Genomic DNA, 21535 nt, shown 5'->3' on the forward strand with positions numbered 1-21535 from the left:
ACCCCGTTTAACTTGCGCAAAGCTTCTTTAAAAAAAACACACGAAAACATTAACAATGGATACCCAACAATGTAGAACATTTAAAATATAACAATAAAAAATATGTTGCAGCACAGGGCCTTTCTAGTGCAAATTACCTTCCTAATAACATTTGTAAACAGCTATATAAGAACAACTTTTAAAGAAACGTGAACAATCTGAATCTTGGTGTTTTTTACACCAGGTCAGCAGTGCAAGTCAACTTCCTGAGAATATCTTCTGTTTCATTTATATATTAAACTGTTTTTTTTTCTATTTAAAAATTAGCATCTTTTGTTATCCAATCTGCTCTAACTGGCCTGAGGGAAACTGTGAAAGGTGTGCACAGAGAGGAAGACGTGCACATGCACACAGAGAGAGATAATATCAGCCGGCCTCTACACTCTAGCCTCATAATGGAATATTTGTCAACTACAGCTACTTATTTTTTCCTCAGCTCAGACTTCATCGTGATCTTCAGTGCCCACGTTCCAGTCCTTCTGTTGTTTAGGCTAAATTTAGGTGGTGCTGTGGGTAAGACACTCTCTTCTCAAAATATCAGAGGTTGAACAGAACAACTCGGATGAGAATGGAATTTAAGTTGAAGATTGATTTTTAAATCTAAGATGGGGAGCTATGTCTGAGAAATGGAACTCTCAAAAGAAGCTCAGCAATAAAAACGGTCAAGAGACGTTAACATCTTTAAAAGTTGAGACTATAAGCTAAGAATTCTTATTGGGTGAAGCTGTAAGAGAATAGAGGAGAAGAATAGAGATTGAATAAAAGGGATCCCAGAGAGATAAGTTAAATATTTCTTAGCCTCCAAACGGGGATTGGAGGCACGGCAGTTAGATCAGGAGGTTTTTTAATAAAAAGAGAGAAGATTCTGCCGATACGGAAGGGACAAAGGTCTCTCTGTGACGCGCGAGCTGTCTGTCTTTATATGTTGTGTTTGTCATGTCTTGTCCAATATTTTGTCTCGGTTAGAATGGGATCCATTGTGTGAAAGAGAATCAGATAGTATCAGATATCTTAAGGTAATAGCCAAGAGTAACCCAGGACCAGGGGCGACGTTGGAAAAAGAAACACTTAAAAGGTAAGTGTTTCCCTTTGGTTACCAGAAGCCACAAACTCCACAGGAACAATTTGTTGAGTAATGCTAGGTACGGGTTTCCCATTCAGTGCAGAAACTTGAACAGACAAGGTGGAAGCCGCATACATAACTGGATTTATGATAACAGGATTTCTGCTTTTTGGAGATAGCGGTTACCTGTTATATCTGAGTGGCTGTTCTGGTAATGGTAAGATTTCCGGGAATGTGTGAGGGAATGTGTGCACACCCAGAATCAAATGCTTTGTGAGCAAAACTACAAGCTTTGCACAGCATCACATTCCAGCTGTGGAGTCAACTCAATGGTGAATGGAATAAACATTTAGGTTGACTTACTGTGGAAAGACCAACAAATTTGGCTCTTTGGGACTTGCCACTGAGAGATGCCAGCTAAGACTTAAAAGGCTAATGGAGAAAAAACAATAAAGGGCCCACATGCCAGTCATTCTAACTGGCATGTGGGCCATAATGTACATAATGTATGGACTACGATCAGGATGGAAGGACGATTTCCCCCAGTATAACAAAAAGTGTTTCTGAACAGGATTACCAATTGTCAGTGTAGTTTTGGCCTGCCTCACTTTGGACTATTTTCTAGATTTTCATCCAGCCCAGTTGCCTCCAGTCTCCACTCCATGTCTGATCTCTACCACCTGCCATCTCCAATCAATCCTGACTCAGTCCACCTGCCAATCTCCCTACTTAAACCCTCCTCAGTCAGCTCTTCCTCGCCGGATCGTCTGCTCTCGACATTCTCCTTCCTGCTGCTACCCTGCATGCACCACCCTTCGTCCCTCGTCGCCTTCCTCGCTGTCTTCTTCGCCTCACGCCTGCCTCTCCCTCCTTGTGCCTGCCTGCGATTCTCCCCACGCCAAGAACTCTCTCTGCGGTGCTGCTGGCTCTGCCTGGACCCCAGCGCTCTCTCGCCTTCTCAGGAGGCTTCCTGGCTCCCAGCGTCTTCCTGGCTCCACAGCACAGCACCCGCAGTCCTCCAGCTCCTTCCCGTCTGCCTGCTCCTGCCATCACCATCCTTCCGCTTCAGCGTGGTATAGACTGTTGGTTTCATCCTCCACAACCATTACTTCTTCAATAAATCTCTTTAATGTCATAAGTGTGAGTGAAGCAAAGTAATTTTACCTTTACACAAAAAGCACTAACCAGTAATATTGGCAATCAGTAGTTTGCTTTTGACATAATGTATGAGATGTCAGACCTTATTTTGCTAAAGTAAATTTTTAACAAACTTCTGGAAACTTAAAAGTTTTATTTTCAAGACAAATCTTTATTACTATGTTAAGTTTTTTTTTTATTCATCAAACAACTACTGTGGAACATAGCTGATTAAGTTAAGAGTCTGTGTCGATGTTTGACTGCCAATCCCCTAAATTTATTATGGGAATTGTTAGTTGAACACGAAGAGGGTGTTCTGGTTGAGGAATTGAATTTCTCTATTTGTCCCCCGTGGGGGAAATTTTGTTTCAGTACAGCCCATCAAGATAAAGACATAAATGGGTAGGCAGGAGACTGCGGCCGCAGCCTTGCCAGGTGCCATCATCTTGCAGAGTGGAGAAAGGAATACATTAGGATGATTGAGGGGGAAAAAAGAATACATTAGTCTCTGACAATTCAAGTAATTAACCCTTTTAAATCAATTTCTATATTTTGGGGTATAGAAAAACAAAAAAACAAAATGTCCTGAAATATTTGTCAAATTCTAAAGATTTGGCCTCTGCCTTTGTATTAGTCTCGGGAAGGTCTAGTCTTGGCCTCAAACTTAGACTTAGACAATCTTTATGGTCATTTTATATGTACAGAGTGCATACAAAACAAAATTTCGTTGCATACAGAATTAGTCGAGATTGCAATTGAAATAAAATAGCATTACAATATAAAGTGCAGCAGTGATAAGAATGTACAGTGTAGCAGAAAAACAGTTTTTTAAAAAAGTGTGCAGAAGAATGTTCCATGTTTATAGTGCAAAAATCGTGGTGCAAAAAAGGCATTCATTTGAAAAGTTCAAGGAGGTCCAGTCTTAGAAGAACCAGCCTTGCAATGCAATTGTACATTCCAATGAAATTGGTCTTCTCCATTTAACGTATCCCTTAGGGAGCAGTGAGCAGCTAACACAGCAGGGAGCACTCTGGGTATAAGGGTCTTGCTCAGGGAGTCAAAGTGGCAGTCTGTGAGGATCAAACCAGGTACTTGCAACCTTCTCTGCTCTAACCACTAGGCCACCCCAAATATAGCTAAGCAAGGAGCTGTGAGAGGGAGACTAGTTTACCTGCTATGGGCTGCACAGAGATATTCTAGATGTACGTAGAATGCAAGAATGAACATCAGACACTAAAAAACAAGAAATTAACTCAAATGGCAACAACTAAAAAACAAACAACTAGGACATAGTGAAAACGGAGACAGAAAAGAAACAGAAAAACTAAAACATGTGAGGCTTAGAACACCTCAATACTCCAAAAATCTGTAAACACGACAGTGAAGCAAAATCTAGAACTACATTCCCACGGAATTGTCCTTAAACAGCTTGCTGTTAGGTGCTGCATTTTGCAGAGTGCTCCATTTGGGTCAACAGACAATTAAATCACTGCAATTATCCAAACCCCAATCTCTTACTATCAGTTCATAATTGCCTCTCTCATTGGAAGCTTTTACCTTCAACAGCTGTGGCATTATACACAGACATTTTCGAATGAGGTGACATTTTTCTTTAAAAGAAATGGCCCTTACCAGTGCCCATTTTGTCTCTCTTTAACTTCAGAGCTTCAGTTTTCCTGCTGCCTTTAATGCTCAGGGAAAGAGCAAGCCCTTGTTATTTTGACTGTGAGCTACGTGATAGTGGCAGTGAGTCACTCATCAGTGTGGAAGACCCACCATGCCAATCTGTGTATGACAGCGTAAAGTACTGCAACCTCTTCAGCGGAACGCCAAAGGTTCCTGCTGATTGGCCATGGCACTTTCTGTGCTGCTGATGACCTTGTGTTTGTCTCAGTGTGTGCTGCATCAGGTGGCTGTCACAGAATGTGAAGGTGTGTGAAAAAGGATATAATAAAAATTTCACCTCCTTTTCTGTCACATGTTCTACTCACATGCCGAACAATCCAAAGTAATTGGGAAGAATGGAAAAAACACATCAGTGACATCTCAAAAATCTATTTGTGAAACAAATTCTAATGTTGGCAGTGGCTTATGCATTATCTTGCAAAAGTAGTCATACTTCATTTTTTTTTTTTTTTTACTTTTTGTCATGCTCCAAGCTATAATCTTTGGTGAACTTTAAATTAAACTTGAAACCTTTTTCACTTACCTGTCTGCTATGTTTCTGTTCTTCATATGTGTTCTCCAATGTTCTATAATAAACCTGTGAGGTCAGAAAGAGAACACCCATATTTATAATGAGACACAGTGACATACAGTCAGGGGAGGCAGATGATGCACTGCCTCATCTAAGGCAGTGAGGAACAGTGCCTCACCTCTGATAATGCTGTGTTGCAAACACTGACTGACTCTTTATATCGCCAATATACTTGTTAGATTACACATGTGCTACACACGCTGAAGTTCCACAGTCTGTTTAAACTGTATAATGAATGTGTGTTACATATTTAGTCTCTGGAATCCGCCGTAAAGGAGGGATTAAAATTCACTGACTGAGGCAAAATGTATCATGCTGCACAACTGGGGGGTAGTGCTGAGCCCTGGTGGAACAACGCTTAACAGGTGCACGTTGCTACCTTTTCCTTTTCTATCTGGGGCGCTCCAACAAAGAAAACAATTCACTAATTTAAAGGAGCTGTCAATTTCGGCTTTGAACTAAAACCCCCCTCCTACATCCTTTTCTATTTTGGATTAAAGCTCAGACTAGCTGGGTATCTAAAGACCTCTGAATCTAGTAACAAGTAATAGTAAGTGCCTTGCCCAGGGGCACATCGACATGTGGCAAGGGAAAGCTGGAATTTAACCCACAACCTTCTGATTGCCAGACGACTACTCAACCCATCAAGCCACAGTCGCCCCATCTCTCAATCTAACGAGTATTACCCTGTTTAGAATTCTTGTGAGACCTTTTCATCTAGATAAGTAGGACACGACTAAACAAACCACCTCCGTCCTAGGACCACACCCTGCTTCAGTGGACAGGTTAAACAACCTAGTCGCCTGAGGCCACCTGTTTCCCGACCACCACACAACTTCACTTCTCTCGATGGCAACCCTGATGTCCCATTAATGCCCCATTCACAAAGACTCGCGCTTTGAGCCCCTGCTTTGATGTCTGTGTCTGAGGTCCGTCTCTTCTGCTCGACAAGTTGGTTCAGCTTCAGAACTGACATCTCACAGGTGCAACTCACATCTTCGGAACATCTAGGCTCTTCTCATCAACCAGGTCAAACCGCAGCAGTTCTTGTTGGCAGGATTTGCAGAATCGTTGGCCCCGAATTGTGGAAGAACACAGAAAAGTGGATAACGGCTCAGTCTTGGTGGTTCTCAGAGACAGGTGTTCTTTCCCTCGACCCGTTGATCTTCTTTTCCTGTCTTGGGTCTTTTGTTCTTCTGCTCCATGTTGCGTGTCTTCTTGAGTCTAGATCTGAGCACTGAGTACCCAAATCACTGTTCTTTTATATGTTGAGAGAGCCGTTGGGAGGTTGCAAAAACCTCTAAACATCCAGCAAACAACAGCAAAAAGTCCCTGATCACCTCATTGCCTTTACCCCAGCAGCAGGTCATTGAACCAAACCGTCTGGTTCCACTTCCTCTTCCACAAACCATCTGCATCAGTTTTTTTTTGGGAGGGGGGGGGGATTATTTTTTGGGATGTTTTTTGTAGTTTTTGGACTCTAAACTGATCAGGAAGACATTGGTGGACTAAAAAGATTTTTATTACGGGGCTCATTTTGCAAACTTTGTTGAAGGTGATATTTCTAAGTCGTGAGTTGCTTTGATTTGGGCATTGGCATTGCTGATCTGATCTGATTTGATTCATAATTTAAAAGCAAATTTTTTGGGTTTTTTTTTTGTTATCTGATGACAAGAGTGCTTACTGATTTGAGGTGGGTTTTTTCTGTCTCTTATTTGATTAAGGCTGGGTGCGGTCATTAGACCAAATATCAGCAAAAAAGAAAAAAGGACTTTGAATTTTTGCATTAGGCTGTGAAAAGGTGTTTGTTTTCTAAAACCTAAAACCATATTTGAAACCCCTTGGATTAATTAACACAGTTTTATCTCAAAGCTTTTAGTTTCAAGGTCACACCGCAATGCCTATGGTCTTTGAATCTGGTGTTAATGTTTTTGGCTGCTTATAAAGCTGTGACTAACTAAATGAAATTTTCAACTAAATTAAATTTTATTTATATAGCACCAATTCACAACACATGTCATCTCAAGGCACTTTACAAAATCAAATTCAATCAAATCAGACATACAGATTGGTCAAAAGGTTTCCTATCTAAGGAAACCCAGCAGATTGCATCGAGTCTTGACAAGCAGCATTCAGTCCTCATAAAAGAGCGTAGAGCCACAAGGAGAGTCGTCTGCATTGTCGATGGCTTTGGAGCAATCCCTCATATTGAGCATGCATGAAGTGACAGTGGAGAGGAAAACACCCCTTTAACGGGTAGCAAAAACCTTGAGCAGAACCAGGCTCAGTGTGAACGGTCATCTACCTTGACCGACTGGGGGTTATAAAGGCAGAGCAGAGACACAACAGCACAAAGCACACATTGATCCAGGAATCCTTTCTAGGTTATATGGTAATAGCAGATGATCTGCCTCCCCTGGATGATGTCACAGCTAACAGAACGCCAGACCAGGTGTACCTACCATGAAGAGAAAATTGACAGAGAACAAAAAGTTAAAAGTTGAAATAACAACAATGCAAATTCTAGGAGAATTCAGCAAAGTAATATATTTTAAAGAATTATTTGCAAAAATTAGAATTCAATAACCTTTAGACAACTTATAATTAATATTATGGAATTATTTCTTAGGGAATAATAGACTAATAGAATAATATCTAAAAACGCCAGGGGTTGTATGGTGAACGGACAGACTGAAGGGTGTGTGTGAGCACATCTGGGTGACCAGTGATTAACAACAAAGTTGATAACTTGTTTAAGTGAGCCTATACATTTCACAGATATCATCAATCACAATTAATATTACCACTAATGTTTATACAAATGGATGTATCATCAGACAATTACAGAAAAAACAAAAAGAAAAACAAGCTTTGTTATAAGGCTGGCTATCATGGTGGTAGCTAAAAGTTATCTATTAGTGATAACGGCTAACAGAACATGAGTAAGCTCGTTTTAAAGGACTATTTGCTCATATTAAAGCATTTTAGTGGAAAAAGAGGATTGGAGAGTGCAATATGTCCATTTTTAAAACACTGATGATACTCAGATCGGATGATACTCATTAAAATAAAGTTTCACTGCTGATCAGTATTGTGCTGCCTTTTGACACATTTTGGCTCCTATGAAAATCAGGCAAACTCAAACTAAAGCTGAGCCCTGGTTTAATACAAAAATCCATGTTGCTGGACTAGAATGCCATTGAGCTGAATGGAGGTGGAAAAAGGATAAGCTTCTGGTTTCATTTCATATCCTGAAAAAACGCTGCCAAGCTAACATTGCCAAAGAAACTAAATGAGAACTCTTGTCTAACATAATTAAGTCCCATAAAAGTATAACCTGTGTGTCCTTTTTAAAATGATGGACTCTGTTCTTAAGGATCCACAACCTGTCTCCCTGGAAGCATGTTCGGAGTTATGTATTGATTTTGTGCAACTTTTATAGATAAGGTTGTTACCATAAGAGCCCTCATCTCAGCACCACCTTGTGATCCTTCCAGCTGGATCCCTTGCTCAGATGTGGTGTTTGAGACTGTGTGGGTGTGGTTTTGGTGAGCTCCCTCTCTTGGATAGGTGTGGCTTGGGGAGGAGCTGGCTGCACACACCTGAGACCGATCTTCGTCTGGAGCAGTATTTGAAGCTTAGCCTCCTGTGTATTCACTGCAAGATGGTCACTACTTAGTTGGATCCAGCTCAGTTTGCTTTTCTCAGCGTGATAAGAGGTTGCTAGCTTAGCTTTAGCCTAGCCTAGCTTTAGCCTCACAATGGCTTTCTCCCCTATCCTTCCATCAGTTTCTCAGTCTCTGTCTAAGTCTCCCCCTCTCTCTTACTCTCTGTGGCTGGTGTTTAGTTATTCCTCTGCCTGCTTTAGTGATAATGGTACGTGTAATAAATGTAGTGTTTTTCTAGCTTTGGAGGCGAGGGTGTCAGAATTGGAGACCTGGCTCCATGCTGTTGAAAAACCAGCAGATAGCTGTCCCTTAGCTAGCGCGGAGCCAGCTTCATATGGTGGTCCTCTGCGTTTCTAACAGATTTTCCCCACTCAGCGACACACCTGCTGAGAAGCCAACTCTGGTGATTGGCAGCTCCATAGTCAGAAACGTGGCACTAGAGACACCAGGAACCATAGTCAAATGCCTGCCATGGATCCAGAACGGGCGACATCAAATCCTACATTTGTTACTTCAAGGCTGGACTATTACAATTCTTTACTATCAGGAAGTCCACAAAATGCACTTCGAAGTCTTCAGCTGATACAAAGTGCTGCAGCGAGAGTTCTGATGAAAATCAACAGGAGGGATTATATTTCTCCAATTTTAGCTTCCCTTCATTGGTTTCCTGTTAAATCAAGACTATAATTTTAAAGTCTCCTTCTCACGTACAAAGCCCTTAATAATCAAGCTCCATTATATATCAGAGCTCTGATTACCCCGTATGTTCCTAACAGAGCACTTCGCTCTCAGACTGCAGGTCTGCTGGTGGTTCCTAGAGTCTCTAAAAGTAGAATGGGAGGCAGATCCTTTAGCTATCAGGCTCCTCTCCTGTGGAACCAACTCCCAGTTTTGGTCCATGAGGCAGACACCCTGTCTACTTTTAAGACTAGGCTTAAAACTTTTCTTTTTTGACAAAGCTTATAGTTAGTTTCTTAGGCTACCCTGAGCTACCTCTATAGTTATGCTGCTATAGGCGTAGGTCGAGGCAGATGACCGTTCACACTGAGCCTGGATCTGCTGGAGGTTTTTCCTTCCCGTTAAAGAGGAATTTTTCTTACCACTGTCGCTTCATGCTTGCTCAGAATGAGGGATTGCTGCAAAGCCACAGACAATGAAGACGACTGTCCCTGTGGCTCTACGCTTCTTCAGGAGGAGTGATGCTGCTTGTCAAGACTTGATTCAATCTACTGGGTTTCCTTAGATAGGATGTCTTTTTTTGACCAATCTGTATAATCTGATTGAATTTGACTTTGGAAAGTGCCTTGAGATGACATGTTTCATGAATTGGCACTTTATAAATAGAATTGAATTGAAAATTGAATTGAATTGAACCAGTAACTTTGACCATGCTACACGATGCTGTTGGCCACATCACGCCATCAAGTTCTCACTGCAACCCCCCCCCCCCCCCTTTCACTTTTTTTAAGGAGATTTTCACCTGTTTGGGGCAGATGATCAGCTCTGTTGTACAGCAGTTTTTGTCATCCGGCCCAGTTTCGGAAAGAATGGCAGACCTACCCTGAGTAGAAGTCAAGTCAAGTTTATCTGCACAGCACATTCCAGCAGCAAGGCAGTTCAAAGTGCTTTACATCATGAAAACATAAAGACACCATAAACACATCGAAACAGTCACTGGTTGTGAGACCATTATTAAACAGTAAATTGTATCAGGTGAAAACACCAATACACATCAAATATGTTGGCCAATGTTCCTGTTTAAAGTTACTTTTGGCAAGTAGGCAGGTGGGTTTTCAGTCTTGATTTAAAGGACCCCAGTGATCTGGCTGATTTGCAGTTTTCTGGAAGTTTGTTCCAGATTTGTGGAGCACATGAACTAAATGTGGCTTCTTCATGTATGGTTCTGGCTTTGGGCATGCAGAGTAGAAAAAAAAGCTTATGTGTCTTTTAATATAGTGTATGTAAACTTCTGATTTCAACTGTATGCATGTTCAAGTTTCATCTGCTTAGCTGGTGATGTGAGGTGATGTTAAACAATTTGGGGCCTATCATCCTTCATCCTTTCATTTGTACCATTTGCAAAAAAAACAGCTCCTTAGCCTAATGCTACCAACACCACAGTGCTCATCAGTTGATGCAGTGTCTTTGTTTGAAAATCTCACTGAAAGTCTAACCTTTTTCATATATGATTCCAGTATTTGTGACCAAAGAACTAGAAAACCATAAATTAAATTAAAACAACAGCCATGCCCGTGATGATTGTAAACAAATTGCATTTCCTCTGTTGCTGTTGTTAAAGTGCCATCTGCTAGTAAATAAGATGTTTACATCAGTTCAACGGTCTGTATGTAGAATAGTTTATTAAGTCTAAAGTTAATTAAGTCTACTGTTTTCAATAGATGCATTTTGGATAGATTTACTTGCATTTATTTAAATATAATTTTTTCCATTCCCTGATACATTAGATTGAAGTCTGAATAGAAATAAATGATGAATCATAAATTAGGATTTTTATTACTTTAATAAAAGATATAGTTTATAGATTGGAAAAGAGAGGTGGCTGAAGGTAATTATTCTTTCATAACAGAGTTAGTATTAAACAGGCGGCAGCAGACAGAAATGGATTTGATGGATGTTCTCAGGTGACAGATGTTATCAACCTCTGCTGCTGCTGCCGTGGAGGGTTTTAGCACCAAGAGAATCTCATTTTCCATGGGTCATACGAAAGAAAATTGTCTTTTTTCTTTTAGCATCTTTTTAATAAAGTATAGGGCAGTAAGAGGGGTAATTGTATGCTTCACATGAAAACGCAACATATTGGTGTCAATAGCTCATTTTTTTTTTTTTTTTTAAAGTATGGTTTGGGAGCTTTTTTAAAATCAAAATAAAAGAGCTTTTAATTTTTATCTGTCTATTAGAATGCAATATGTCCGTAATCCTGTCATAATTATAGCAATAATATTACGTAATACCTGTAATCATGGAAATGACATTCTAACATACAGATTCTTCAGTACTGGTAAAGCTGGTGTACCTGTTAGTAACTGTTTTATTTTTTTTGCCGTTGGATTTATGTTACCCAACAGATCATTTCTGAAAGAATATCAAACAAAATTAATTTCATAACAACTTAAAAGGATTGTTTTCAAGTAGGTTTTTGTTGTAGTGGTATGAAGACTTATTATCTTACTTGCAGCAAATACCTCTCAGTGGCTCTTGGGAGATTTCACAGTTGGTCCTGTGGATGCTATTTTATGAAACCATGCACTGCCATGGACGTTTTATGAGTATTTACACAGAAGAGCAGCACAGTTAAATAACAATGACCTTCCGATGTGAAACCTGTACAAGAAAGCACAACTAGTCCACAAATCTGACCAGAGAAACTGTTACAAAAATAATGAGGCATAAAATAGAAGCTCAAGAAATCACTACTACACTGATTTTTACATCCCCTTTTTTCTTTAAATCTTATACTTCCTCTGAGCAGATGTTTATTGCTATTACCTTTTTTCCTTTTTCTGTTTGAGCTTCACTTCAGAAAAGATGATGATAATTTTAATATATAATTAATAATACATTTTTAATGATATACAACAATATAATTAATATTTGAAAATATCGTTTCTCCCTGTCAGCAGCAGCTCTATATTCTCTCCCTCAGGGCATCACCTTCATTGCTTTCACCTGAGTCTAGTTTCATTAAATCCACCTTTCATTGCTTGCTTTTCAGCTCTTCCCTCGTATAAATACCAATCAGTCATCACTTTCCATTTGTCGGATCCTCCATTATGTTACCTCCTGTTTGCTCCCTGCTTCGTGTCTGCATTTCCAGTCTCTGTAAGTCATTTATTTCAGTTATTAACCTAAATTCATCTCATCATCCAGCTCCCATGCTTTTGTCAGCGCTTTGGTCCAACATTCCCTCAGAAATCATGATGAATGAATAAAGTCTTATCTTCTTTTAACTAACCTAAGTTAGTGAGGGTCTCACTTATGCTAAAGGACAGATCTTGGACTTGGTTTAACTGATGATTGGTATGGAGCTGTCAAAGAGATGTGTGACTGGCATCTTTGATTGCTTGCCTCTTTTATTGGAATTAAATTTTTTAACATGGTGCATGGCCCTCGTGCCACTGTACACTCCTGCCGCCTTTTCAACGCACGGTGTTGCAGCTTCCAGCTGCTTTTACAGACTCTGAGCTTCCAACTCTGGAGTGTCACAAGGATGGAGATGTTAACAGCTCCTGTAGGATTTCTAATTTAGTCTTAGAAGGGATAACATTCAAAATACCTGAACAGACAAAATTAAAATAAAAAATATAAAACAGCACACAGCATCCAGAAAGTCGTGGCTCAATGAGTACACGCGCTCTTATATCCCACCTGCCGGAGCACCGGGAGAAGGATGGAAGAAAGACGGAAGGACAGGCTTCATATGTCTTTGTAGATGTTCAAGAACAGGCTAACTGAGTATCAAGCTGCTGTTAGAAATGCTAAGACAGATTTTATTTTCAATTGAGTGTCTGACAACATCAGCACATTTCAAATTTGTTTTAATTTTCTGAACACTGTCTTGAATCCAAATGACTCCTCTTCCTTGACACCTTCTGTTTGACGTTGAAAGGTTTTTAAAACTATCTACTGGTAGAACCTGTGCAGTCTGTCACGTTCTGTTCTGGGTTATGTTTATTATTTGGTTAAAGTAGCTCTTTTCGCCCTTGGATTTATTTCCGTTTTTGGATTCTAGTTTAGCCCCTTTATTGTGTTAGTTATCTGGTCCCTGTTTTAGCTCTACTTTTAGTTCTGTGCTTGGTTTGTTTGGTTTTGTCTTAGGGTTATTTTCTAGTGTTCCTGTCTGCTCCCTTAATCACTCCCACCTGTCCTTGATTAGTTTCCCTCCGCTCACCTGTTCTATCAGCCTATTTAAACCTGCCTTAGTTCTCTGCTCCCCGTCGGTTCATCACTCTTCATGCCCACGCGTCTGTTCCTCCTCGTTTGTTTTGGTAAGAGCCCCAGCACCTTGATCCTGTTTTGGTTAACCTGCTTCTGTTTATTCTGCCCAGTTCTGTTCCTGTCAGTGTATTGGATGTCTGCCTTACCCACTTTTTTGGATGTGGTTTTTGTTCATTTTGCACTTCAATAAATCCAGCAAAAGGAAACATTGTTTTGGCTGAATTCTGGGTTCTGCTCCACACCATTCATGACAGATGAACCGACCAAGAAATAAGAACCCATCGCCAATTCATTTTTCTTTCACTGGAAGAGCAGCGCTCTGCGAAGCCGGCACTTTGCCCAGCTCGCCGGCTCGCATTATTCGCTCACCGGATCTCTTCCTGGAGGCGGATGAAGGATCGACAATGGGATCTTCTTTCAAGGGAACCAGATTAGCGTTCTGTCCTCCCGGTGTAGGTCCCAGACGTCTCCCCCGCAGCAGCAGCAACGTTAACCAGCTTCCTGCTCGGAGCTTACGCTCGGGAAGGCTCATATTGGGTGATATGGTGTCCGCTCAGAAAATGGGGGAGAACTCACCAGAGTCCTCCGGTGATGAGTCCACTCGGAGGTTTTTCCCTGATCCGGATTTATTTGAGGAGGTTGAGGCAGACGTAATCACTGACCTCCGTCCGGATCTTTTCCTCAACCCAGGTCTCTTTCCTGATTGTGTGGAGGAGGCGTGCCCGCCAGCGCGAGCCCGCGCTCTTCCTGTCCTTCCGGCAGATGCAGGCCCGCAGCGTGCCCGCGCTGGACGACGCCGTAGGCTCCGACACGGACCTGACCGGGTAATCCAAACTACTGTTCCCTCACCGCCACCCGCTTCCGACGTCCTGCTAACCGAGGGACCACCCGCTTCATCCATGATCGCGTGTCCGCCTTCCAGTGCGGCGGAACCAGGAGCTGAGCAGCCCATTGCGCCTCCTGGTGGCGTCCGTGACGCCGAGTATGAAACACTGGAGAATAAGATAAGAACTTTTGCCCCTTTAATTAAATGCCTCAGAGAGGACCTTTTCAGCCATTATTCAGTGGAGCTGGAGGTTAAATTAAAGGAGGTAGAGGGGTACTATAGATCAGCCCTCCAGGCTTTCTATAGTCGACCGGCCCCTATCCCCGGGGGGGCCCTGGAGGGTCCGCCTCTCCCCAGGTCTCCAGAGGGGGCCCTGGAGGGTGCACTTCTGCCCAAGTCTCACGAAGAGACCCAGGAGGGTTCGCCGCCAGCGGGCGTCGAGGAGACCCAGGAGGGTCTGCCGCCAGCAGGCGACGAGGGGGTCCAGGAGGAACCGTTTCCGTCCAAGCCCCACCAGGAGGTCCAGGAGGACCCGCCCCCGCTCAAGCCCCCGGAGGAGACCCAGGAGGGTCCGCTGCCAGCGGGCGACGAGGGGGTCCTGGAGGACCTGCCTCCGCCCAAGCCCCATGAGGGGGTCCTGGAGGACCTGCCTCCGCCCAAGCCCCATGAGGGGGTCCTGGAGGACCTGCCTCCGCCCAAGCCCCATGAGGGGGTCCTGGAGGACCTGCCTCCGCCCAAGGCTCATGAGGGGGTCCTGGAGGACTTGCCGCTGCCCAAGGCTTATGAGGGGGTCCAAGAGGAACCGCTTCCGCCCAAGCCCCAAGAAAGGGCCCTGGAGGACCCGCCTTCAATGCCGGCTCCCCGCAGCTTTAAAGCAGAGCATCCAGTGCCGGCTCCCCGCAGCTTTAAAGCAGAGCATCCAGTGCCGGCTCTCCGCAGCTTTAAAGCCCAGCCTCCAGTGCCGGCTCTCCGCAGCTTAAAGACTCGTAGCTTTAGCGCACTGTCTCCAGTGCCAGCTTCCCGTAGCTTCAAAGCACTGTCGCCCGAAGCCTGTAGCCAGGCCCAGCCCGAAGCCTGTAGCCAGGCCCAGCCGCCCGAAGCCTGTAGTCAGGCCCAGCCGCCCGAAGCCTGTAGTCAGGCCCAGCTGCCCGAAACCTGTAGTCGGGCCCAGCCGCCCGAAGCCTGTAGTCGGGCCCAGCCGCCCGAAGCCTGTAGTCGGGCCCAGCCGCCCGAAGCCATTAGCCGGGCGCCGCCGCCCGCAGCCATTAGCCGGGCGCCGCCGCCCGCAGCCATTAGCCGGGCGCCGCCGCCCGCAGCCATTAGCCAGGCTCCCCCTGTAGCAGCCATTAGCCAGGCTCCCCCTGTAGCAGCCATTAGCCAGGCTCCCCCTGTAGCAGCCATTAGCCAGGCTCCCCCTGTAGCAGCCATTAGCCAGGCTCCCCCTGTAGCAGCCTGTAGACAGGCTCCGTCTGTAGCAGCCTGTAGACAGGCTCCGTCTGTAGCAAGGTGCCAGGTTCTGCTCTCTCCCTATCCAGGCGTCAAGCACCGAGGGCGCTGGTCCGCCGACGGTCTCCGAGGGCGCTGGTCCGCCGACGGTCTCCGAGGGCGCTGGTCCGCCGACGGTCTCCGAGGGCGCTGGTCCGCCGACGGTCTCCGAGGGCGCTGGTCCGCCGACGGTCTCCGAGGGCGCTGGTACGTCGACGGCCTTCTGAGGCCCTGACTCGCCTGGGCCGTGCTCCGGGACGTCCGCCGGAGAGCCTGACACGCCGGGGCCGTGCTCCGGGACGTCTGCCGGAGAGCCTGACACGCCGGGGCCGTGCTCCGAGACGTCCGCCGGAGAGCCTGACACGCCGGGGCCGTGCTCCGGGACGTCCGCCGGAGAACCTGACACGCCGGGGCCGTGCTCCGGGACGTCCGCCGGAGAACCTGACACGCCGGGGCCGTGCTCCGGGACGTCCGCCGGAGAGCCTGACACGCCGGGGCCGTGCTCCGGGACGTCCGCCGGAGAACCTGACACGCCGGGGCCGTGCTCCGGGACGTCCGCCGGAGAACCTGACACGCCGGAGCCGTGCTCCGGGACGTCCGCCGGAGAACCTGACACGCCGGGGCCGTGCTCCGGGACGTCCGCCGGAGAACCTGACACGCCGGGGCTGTGCTCCGTGATGTCCGCCAGACTTTTTGTTCTAAAACTCTGTTTTTTTGAGACTTTTGTTAGTTCACCCTGTCTGGGTTGTTTTTGGTTCAGGTTTTGATTGGTCATTTTGGATTTTGTTTCATCTGTTTGTCGGGTTTTTTTTGTATGGACTGTGTCCCTCCGTCCTGTAACCCCCTCCACCCACCCGGTCTAATCTGTTTTATTTTCGGTTCAAAGGACGTCTGGAATCCGTCCTTGAGGGAGGGGCTCTGTCACGTTCTGTTCTGGGTTATGTTTATTATTTGGTTAAAGTAGCTCTTTTCGCCCTTGGATTTATTTCCGTTTTTGGATTCTAGTTTAGCCCCTTTATTGTGTTAGTTATCTGGTCCCTGTTTTAGCTCTACTTTTAGTTCTGTGCTTGGTTTGTTTGGTTTTGTCTTAGGGTTATTTTCTAGTGTTCCTGTCTGCTCCCTTAATCACTCCCACCTGTCCTTGATTAGTTTCCCTCCGCTCACCTGTTCTATCAGCCTATTTAAACCTGCCTTAGTTCTCTGCTCCCCGTCGGTTCATCACACTTCATGCCAACACGTTTGTGCCTCCTCGTTTGTTTTGGTAAGAGCCCAGCACCTTGATCCTGTTTTGGTTAACCTGCTTCTGTTTATTCTGCCCAGTTCTGTTCCTGTCAGTGTATTGGATGTCTGCCTTACCCACTTTTTTGGATGTGGTTTTTGTTCATTTTGCACTTCAATAAATCCAGCAAAAGGAAACATTGTTTTGGCTGAATTCTGGGTTCTGCTCCACACCATTCATGACACAGTCGGGTTTTTACCCACACTTTTCACTCTAGAGCCTGGTGTACCTCCTGCATCCTAAACTGTTTTAGATAATTTTGGCACTTCTGTCCAACTCTCAGATTTCAGAGATGGATCAAAAGCTGACTTTTGTAACCCAACTTCCTTCAAACATGAAGTGGTCCCACCTGTTCTTAAGAAGATCCTCTCAAGAACTTTGCCCATTTACAATTTGGCTTTTCTTTCTAAACCTTTAAAAACTGCAGTTGTACGATATTCGTGAGAAGTTTCAGCTTGGCTTTAAGTACTGTCAGAGCTCTGACAGTACTTCTCCGGTTGTCCAATGATTTACTTGTAAGTGCTGATTCTGGCAATTTAGCCAGTGATGTATGAGGTTCATGACAGGTGAGGCACTGAGTCCTCTGGAGTCAGATGTAAAAGTGTATGAACCCAAGATAAAAGCTTATATGTCAATTTTGACCTTCATTAAAACAATTACTTGTTATGAAAGCTTTTATTATGCTTTGATCAACTCCATCAACCAACACATGATAGCAAATAATACAAAGACTATTTAATATAATTTGAATTTTTTTTAATGTCACTTTTTCTTTTACATCTCTTTTACATTAAAATTAAAAATCAAGGGGTGCTTGTGGTGTAGAGCTAGAGCCAACACACCATAAATGGAGGCTGTAAGTCCTCAATGCATAGGTCTGCGGTTCAATTCCTGCCCTTAGAATCTTTGCTGCATGTTTTTAACTCTGCTCTCTCAGCCCATTTTCTGACTGATCACTGCAAATAAAGACCAATAAATAGACAAAACAAAGGGGGTGAAAGAATTTGTCTCACTGCTGGCAGACGGTAGAGCTTCTCCACCCGGATGTATGGCCCTTTCAGCGGCCCTCACGAGCCACGCACTGCCTACTTGCCACTGCACAGCACCAATGCCTCCACTGGTGTGTGTGTGGAGTAAGAATGGGGTACAGGGTGGGGACAATCACGCAATTAAAACTGAGGGGAAGTTGGCCCTGAAGTGTAGCAAAGGGAGCTTCCTGGATGGCCCCTTGCTCTATTCCCATTTCCTGTCTGAGCACTGCAAACCACAACAATCTTGTATACCTTCTGTATAAAAATCATGTATGATCTTACCTTTCTTTATATATAAAGTCCATGGATGCAGGTTACCATAATGCATCAAGTCTTTTAAGGCCTCCTGGTTCTACTTTACCTTTGTGTTGTGGATGCTGATGTTAAGTCTGTGATGCTCATTAAATGCCAAGTCAATCCCTGCAGAACGTGACTCGGCCATGTACAGCGCTGTGGCACTGTGTCACAGCATGAACAGATTCCGTTCTCATTCGTGCAGTTCGCAGATTGTGCTGGAAGATGCGTTTTTCCACTCTGCATGAATGAACTGAGTGATTTGGTGAACAGCTCTTATGAACGAATCATTCTAATGTACCGATCCTGATGACGAGACTCAGCACACTCAAATAATCGGCCAGTCCCATCAGTATGAAGCAGATCTTTGAGCTCAGGGGTTGACCTTTCTCTTTATCCTGTTTCTATTGATAGTCCACTTGAGAAAAATCCTTTGGTTTTGAGACGTAATCTACCCTCTTGTTCGGAGCAAAATTGGTTACAGACTGTGCCTCTCCTTGCCCTTCTCGTATTTGAACAGCCAATGTGTAAATTCAGGGATTTTGACAAATAAAATATTGAAATCATACAGAAAGCAACTTAATAGAGCAACCAAGGGGATAACTTGACTGTCTCTAATCGTTAATATTTTACTTGTCATGATGAGAAACGAGGCCTCTGCCTCACCTCTCTCCCCCTGCTGGACATTACTGGATTAACCTGTTTTAGTTCCCTCTTGATCCTACAGCTGCTATTGACACAGTAGATCATGACATTGTAATATCAAAGCTGGACACATCTGTTGGTATTTGATGTACAGCAACAAAATGGTTAAAGTCTATTCATCCAACAGAAGTTTCTCTGTCCAGTTGGGGCTGTTTTCATCTTCTGTTGCTCCTCTTAAATATGGGGTGTCTCAAGGCTCCATGCTAGGTTCTATTTCAGTCTCTTTGTACTTCTTCCCTCTGGGATCCATTTTACAGAAACATAAAATAGTATCATTCCATTTTCATACAGAGCAACTTCAGTTTAATCTTTCATTCAAATCCAGAGGATTCCAGTCAGTGGAGTGTCTGTTTAAATGTTTGGTAGATGTGAGGGCATGGACGGTGCTGGGCATTCTTTATCTGAAGGATAAAAAGAGATTATGTTTTTATGGTAACCTTTTTAAATGCAACATTGTGGTTGACTCAAATTTCAGGTTCCCCTGCCTGTTCTCATTTCTAACAGCCACAGCTCCTGGGCTCTGGAACAGTCTCTCTCTTTCTGTGAGGTCTTTTGGAACTTTAAAATAATGGAAATATAATTTAAAAACTTGTATTTTTATAGTTTAATATTTAAATTGCTTTGTGTACACAATTTACTCATATAAATGAGAGTATTTCTTATTGGCAAATTTCTGTGAAAAACAAGACTGTGAAAAACACTGATTCATTCAAATCAAAGGGTTTTCAGTCATCACTTAACTTGTTTAACCAACAAACATTAGTATTTCTTAATCCATTGCCGATCGGATTCTGTTTTCTTTGTGGGGGGTTTTATGACAATAAGAGTGCATCCAAGACTGTAATCACCTGATCTCATTTGATGTCGATCTACAATTGCAGGTGACCTAAGATAGCCATTAAGGCTGAATTATAACAATATTCTTTTTTTTTTTTAAAGAAACCGCAAGATGTCAATGTGTGACATGTTAATATAACCTGAGTTTTTACAACAAACCCAGACCCAATCTATTTCAGACAAACATAATATATCATTATGAACACTAAAGAGCAGCCAATTGCTCTTTGAGCAGGTATTTGGTACTTAGTTAAATTACGTACAGGCCACCTGGAAAATCAAACAGTTTAATTTCTTTGCTCTCCTGCATTTACAGTGCACAAAGGGACTGTTTAAATGTTAACACATCACCCTGAATTACACCTGATCACTGATGTAAATAGAAATGAAAAACCTCTCTCCCAGCTTTAATAGTTAGGGATTGTTTAAGAAAAATGTTTGTAAGAATAGTAATAATTTAGAACAGCTTGAGTCCAATACCTGTAGGGATATTGATCCAAATGCGTCTCCTTTCTTTGAACTAATCAAGGTTGAGGAATGTCTCCTGTAGAATGCCGCAGTTTACAATGATGTTAATAAACAGCCTTGTGCATGTGAAGTATGTGAATATGGACCAGGTTAGTGGGCTGAGAATGGCAGTTAACAGAGATGGCAGTGTTCAAAGTGGCAGGTTGTGCTTTGCCTTGTTAATCAGTCGGGATACCTTCCAACATGCTGTTTGGAAGGACACACTGGCGGATCGTCATTTTTCTTTCTCTTGGCTATATATGATGAGTATATTTTCTCAGCCTGTTATGTAATGTGTTTATTCTGCTTTTAGCCAGCCAAGTACACCCTGGTTGATTTCCAAACTCGTTCGGGACTTGAGCATATCACACTGAAGGTATGGACAGCAAGTTACAGGTGTTAATGCGATTTATTAGAGCTAGAGTCTTAACAGAATGAGAAGAGGAGGAAGGAAAAAAAGACAGCCGCAAAAGTGCTTATGGCAGGAAAAAAGAGGAGCCTAATCACATGTCTGTCGCACCAGCAGTCACTCTATGCAATTTTTTTCAGAACATTTTCTGAGATTTTCTGGTCAGTGTACCTCTCACATTGAACAACCAAAAAAAACACTTCTATGTAATATTTCTGCAAGAAAACATGATGACTTTATTTTCTCTCTAAATGTGGGTAGAAAGTAACTTCTCTTTTTTGCAATTTGGAGACGACATCTTATGTAAATTAGAAAAGCTAATATAATAAATAAGAAAATAGTCCACATAAAGACATTAATTGTCTATGTCTAAATGTGTTTGAAAGAAATTTAGACCACATCAAACAAGCCTTCCAAGCCTTATTTTCTATGTCTTTGTTTAGTTTGAATTTAGGTGAAACTAGTGGGAACATAATTTGGACATATTTCGGAACAAAGGACTATGACTAGCAAACCTACAATGACAAAGATGTCCTTGGATGTCCAGGTTATATGCCCACCCAATCTTGCCTAACTACTGTTTTTTTTTTGTTACATTGTGGCAACGGCATAGGACTAACCTGTTTTCTTTAAAGGAGCATAGCCATCTTATTTGACTTTTTTTTATGTATACGTCAGTAGGTCACGCTGATTGCATACAAAATTTTATGAAAGATTATCACGCCCTGCTGGCATAATAGTTGTCATTTTGGTGTTTTATGCATTGTTCATTTATGATATTAACGAAAGTTAGAATTTCTATCTATTTTGGTGTTCACTGAGATGTGACCGCAGAGTTGATTGACGTTAGTAAATGTTCTGATATGAGACTCTTAAGGTTTTTGCAGATTGGTTTATTTAATTAATAATAATTGGTCTTAGATCACGCCGAGTTGCCGCTTTATTGCGAGGCATTGCAGAGGGCCAGGCTCTGTCTGGTATTATTTACAATTGATTTAAAAATTAAACCAACATTATGATAATTCTGTGATACTGCCGCTAG

Source organism: Fundulus heteroclitus, chromosome 8 (assembly GCF_011125445.2).
Source record: "Fundulus heteroclitus isolate FHET01 chromosome 8, MU-UCD_Fhet_4.1, whole genome shotgun sequence".
NCBI classification, from domain to species: domain Eukaryota; kingdom Metazoa; phylum Chordata; class Actinopteri; order Cyprinodontiformes; family Fundulidae; genus Fundulus; species Fundulus heteroclitus.